The sequence below is a fragment of the Bubalus kerabau genome, chromosome 18, assembly GCF_029407905.1.
Source record: "Bubalus kerabau isolate K-KA32 ecotype Philippines breed swamp buffalo chromosome 18, PCC_UOA_SB_1v2, whole genome shotgun sequence".
NCBI classification, from domain to species: Eukaryota; Metazoa; Chordata; class Mammalia; order Artiodactyla; family Bovidae; genus Bubalus; species Bubalus kerabau.
The window spans coordinates 12,460,556-12,466,167 of record NC_073641.1 but is presented as its reverse complement, the minus strand read 5'-3'; positions in this window follow the sequence as shown (position 1 = coordinate 12,466,167).

Below are 5,612 nucleotides of genomic sequence, written 5' to 3'. Positions count from 1 at the left end.
GACCCCATGGACTGCAGCCTACCAGGCTCCTCCGTTCACAGGATTTTCCAGGCAAGAGTACTCGAGTGGGGTGCCATCGCCTTCTCTGGGAGAATAGTACAGAGATTCCTTAAAAAACTAGGAATGAAACTACCATGAGTTCATGCTAAGTCGCTTCAGTCATATCTAACTCTTTGTGACCATATGGATTATAGCCCACCAGGCTTCTCTGTTCATGAGATTCTCCAGGCAAGAATATTGGAGTGAGTTGCCATGACCTCCTCCAGGGGATCTTTGCAACCCATGGAGCAAACCCATGTCTCCTGAGGCTCCTGCATCGCAGCCAGATTCTTTACCGCAGAGCCACTGCTGAAGCCCCAAAATTACCATGTGACCCAACCATCCCACTACTGGGCATGTATCCTGATAAAACCATAATTGAAAAAGACACATGTACCCCAGTGTTCTTTGCAGCACTATTTACAGTAGTTATGACATGGAAGCAACCTCAATGTCCATCAACAGATGAATGGATAAAGAAGCTGTGGTACTTATATACAATGGAATATTACTCAGCCATAAAAAGGAATACATCTGAGTCAGTTCTAATGACTGAACCTAAAGCCTATTATACAGAGTGAAGTAGATCAGAAAGAAAAACACAAATATTGTATATTAACACAAATATATGGAACCTAGAAAAATGGTGCTGATGAACCTATTTGTAGGGCAGCAATGGAGACGCAGACATAGAGAATAGACTTATGGACACAGCAGGGGAAGGAGAGGAAAAAGTAGGATGAATGGAGAGAGTAGCATGGAAACATATACATCATCTTATGCAAAATAGATAGCCAGTGGGAATTTGTTTTATGATGCAGGGAGCTCAAACCAGTGCTCTGTGACAACCTAGAGGGGTGGGATGGGTTGGGAGGTGGGAGAAAGGTTCAAGAGGAAGGGAGCATATGTATACCTATGACTGATTCATGTTGAGGTACAGCAGAAACCAACACAATATTGTAAAGCAATCATTCTCCAATTAAAAATAAGTATTTTTTTAATTTGACAGTTGTTAAGATGAAAATCTTTGGAAAAACAGTGTCATCCAGGGGTTCATTTAAGTGATGGATCTACTACTGAAAAACACACTGGAAAATCAGTAGCTTGGGACTAGGAATTAGGTGTAATAAAAAGCTGTGGAGGCAATCAAGATACCAACCTTGATATGCCCTACTGTGATATTAGAAGAGAGAACTGTGTAAAAGACTAAAGACCAAGAAACAAAAAGCAGTTCAAGCAAAAATAGGCCTCCATAGGTGTGGGGATTTACACTTTGCAAATACATCCCCTCCATTTGTACTTATTCCCATGGGAAAATTAATCTTAAATTGTGAAGATTTTAATTGTTCAAGGCCTTCAGGAATATTTCTCTTGAATTAAAGACCAACAACCCTGTATTTTCTTAACAGTTTTACTGAAATATAATTTACATATCCTCCTATTGTACAATTCAGTGATTTTTAATAAATTTACTGAATTGTGTAACCCTCACCATAATCTAGGCTTCCCAGGTGGCACCAGTGGTAAAGAATGCACCTGCCAATGCAGAAGGCACAAGAGACGCTAGTACAATCCACGGGTTGGAAGATCCCTTGGAGAAGGAAATGGCAACCCACTCCAGTACTCTTGCCTGGGAAAGCTCATGGAGAGAGGAGCCTGGGGGTTATAATCCATGGTGTTGCAAAGAATCAAACACAACTGAGCACGAGCACACATGAGCATACACACACGTGCATACACACACACACACCCCATAATCTAGCTTTAAAGCATTTTTATCAGCCCAGTAAGATTTCTCATGACCATTGATGATTTTCTTAATATTTATTTATTCATCCATTCATTCATTTATCTGGCTGCACTGGGTCTTAGTTGCGGCATTCAGGACCTTTGATCTTCGCTGCCGCACGTGTGATCTTTCAGTTGCGGCGTGCAGGATTTTTAGTTCTGGCATGCAAACTATTAGTAGCAGCATGTGGGATCTAGTTCCCTGTCCAGGGATCAAACCCAGGTCCCCCGCGTGGGGAGCACAGAGTCTCAGCCACTGGACCACCAGGAAAGTCCCCCCACTGACAGTTATTCCCTGTTCTTACCTCCATCCCCAGGCAACCACTGACTACTTTTTGTCTCCTCGGAGTTCCCTTTTCTGGACATTTTGTACAAATGGAATCATCCAATATATAATCATACAATATGTAGTTTTTGTGTCTGGCTTCTTTCATTCAGCATTGATGTTTTTGAGGTTTATCCATATTGTAGGATGTATCAGTATTCCACTCCTTTTATTGCTGAATATTCCATCATATGGATCCTGTAGTCATTTTTAGCTTTTTTGGTTTGTTTTGTTTGGGTCTTTTGTAGGTGGCACTATCAACTGAACGACTGAACTGAACGGAACGGAACTGAATACAGCCAAAAAACTAAGCTTGCAGGATCTTTAGTTCCCCAGTCAGGGACCAAACCTGGGATCACGGCAGTGACAGCGCCAACCACTGGAGCTCCAGGGACTTCTCCTGTAGTTGTTTTTAGACTTAAGTTTAGATGTCCCAAAGGTACAGCTACTTCTTACTGTGTATGCCAGACGGGACTTTGAGTATGTGTAGTAGATAGTACCCCTCCCCCCGTACACACACCTTACACTGAGGGGTGGAGTCTATTTCCTCTCCTCCTCTCCCTAGCTTGCCCTGTCACTTGACTTGTTCAATAGATGTAGAAGTATCATCCTGGGACGTCTAAGCCCCGTTAAGAAAACTGGCATCTTCTGTATCCTTCTCTGAGAAGCCAGGCATCATGTCGTAAAGAAGTTAGGGCTAGACTACTGGATGAAGAGAAAGCACAAGGAGCTAGGCTTTCAACTACAAGAGACATCTCAGGTGTTTCAGCTCCAGCCAAACTTCCAGGTGAATGCAGCTGCATGAATGACTGCTGTCACATCATGCAGATCTGAGAGAACACTCAGCTTAGCCCAGGCAATCCATACAAGAACAGATAATAAATGGTTGTCATTTTAAATCACTCAGTTTTGGAGTCATTCGTTATGCAGGAATTTTTGGTTACCTAAACAAAACATAATGATTAGCCAAAGTCTTTCTCTTCCATTTTAATTCTTGTTGATTTTGCTCTTTCTTAGTTTCTATAGTTGTATTACGGAGAAGCAATGGCACCCCACTCCAGTACTCTTGCCTGGAAAATCCCATGGATGGAGGAGCCTGTTGGGCTGCAGTCCATGGGGTCGCTAAGAGCCGGACATGACTGAGCGACTTCACTTTCACTTTTCACTTTCATGCATTGGAGAAGGAACTGGCAACCCACTCCAGTGTTCTTGCCTGGAGAATCCCAGGGACGGGGGAGCCTGGTGGGCTACTGTCTATGGGGTTGCACAGAGTCAGACACGACTGAAGCAACTTAGCATGGTTGTATTATATTCTGTATTATAGTATTGTATAGTCCATACATAATACAGTATATTCTACAGAGATTTCTAATGGGCCTTGACTTTAACATCACTTCCTTGGATTTTTTTGTTGTTGTTGGGGGGTACATTGAAGAATTTTATGTCAATCAACCTGCTTTCTGATATTCATATGCTGAAATACTGAGACAAAAATTTTTAAATGCTCTGAAGAGAACCACCTGGAGAGCTTTATAAAAATGAATTCTACGGCCCCATCTCCAGGCTCCCACTGTGATGGATAAGGAATCAGTATCCAGCTGTTCCCATAACAGTATACAAGTTAATTTAATAATCACACCAGGAAAGCTATTTTAATAACTCAATTAAGTATTTCCTAAAATTTGATTAAAGGAAAATCAGCATGTTAAACACTGTGTATAAGGACACAAAAAAGCATCAAAATATAACCCTTACCTTCAAAAAGTCTAGACATTGGTTGCCAAAAAAAAAAAAAAAAATCAAGTCAGTATCAGATTAACTCTCTTTTTTTTTTAATTAATTTTTTTAAATTTTATTTTATTTTTTAAACTTTACATAATTGTATTAGTTTTGCCAAATATCAAAATGAATCCGCCACAGGTATACATGTGTTTCCCCATCCTGAACCCTCCTCCCTCCTCCCTCCCCACACCATCCCTTTGGGTCGTCCCAGTGCACCAGCCCCAAGCATCCAGTATCGTACATCAAACCTGGACTGGCAACTCGTTTCATACATGATATTTTACATGTTTCAATGCCATTCTCCCAAATCTTCCCACCCTCTCCCTCTCTCTCAGAGTCCATAAGACTGTTCTATACATCAGTGACTCTTTTGCTGTCTCGTACACAGGGTTATTGTTACCATCTTTCTAAATTCCATGTATATGCATTAGTATACTGTATTGGTGTTTTTCTTTCTGGCTTACTTCACTCTGTATAATAGGCTCCAGTTTCATCCACCTCATTAGAACTGATTCAAATGTATTCTTTTTAATGGCTGAGTAATACTCCATTGTGTATATGTACCACAGCTTTCTTATCCATTCATCTGCTGATGGACATCTAGGTTGCTTCCATGTCCTGGCTATTATAAACAGTGCTGCGATGAACATTGGGGTACACGTGTCTCTTTCCCTTCTGATTTCCTCAGTGTGTATGCCCAGCAGTGGGATTGCTGGATCATAAGGCAGTTCTATTTCCAGTTTTTTAAGGAATCGCCACACTGTTCTCCATAGTGGCTGTACTAGTTTGCATTCCCACCAACAGTGTAAGAGGGTTCCCTTTTCTCCACACCCTCTCCAGCATTTATTGCTTGTAGACTTTTGGATCGCAGCCATTCTGACTGGTGTGAAATGGTACCTCATAGTGGTTTTGATTTGCATTTCTCTGATAATGAGTGATGTTGAGCATCTTTTCATGTGTTTGTTAGCCATCTGGATGTCTTCTTTGGAGAAATGTCTATTTAGTTCTTTGGCCCATTTTTTGATTGGGTCGTTTATTTTTCTGGAGTTGAGCTGTAGGAGTTGCTTGTATATTCTCGAGATTAGTTGTTTGTCAGTTGCTTCATTTGCTATTATCTTCTCCCATTCTGAAGGCTGTCTTTTCACCTTGCTAATAGTTTCCTTTGATGTGCAGAAGCTTTTAAGGTTAATTAGGTCCCATTTGTTTATTTTTGCTTTTATTTCCAATATTCTGGGAGGTGGGTCATAGAGGATCCTGCTGTGATGTATGTCAGAGAGTGTTTTGCCTATGTTCTCCTCTAGGAGTTTTATAGTTTCTGATCTTACGTTTAGATCTTTAATCCATTTTGAGTTTATTTTTGTGTATGGTGTTAGAAAGTGTTCTAGTTTCATTCTTTTACAAGTGGTTGGCCAGATTTCCCAGCACCACTTGTTAAAGAGATGGTCTTTAATCCATTGTATATTCTTGCCTCCTTTGTCAAAGATAAGGTGTCCATATGTGCGTGGATTAATCTCTGGGCTTTCTATTTTGTTCCATTGATCTATATTTCTGTCTTTGTGCCAGTACCATACTGTCTTGATAACTGTGGCTTTGTAGTAGAGCCTGAAGTCAGGTAGGTTGATTCCTCCAGTTCCATTCTTCTTTCTCAAGATCGCTTTGGCTATTCGAGGTTTTTTGT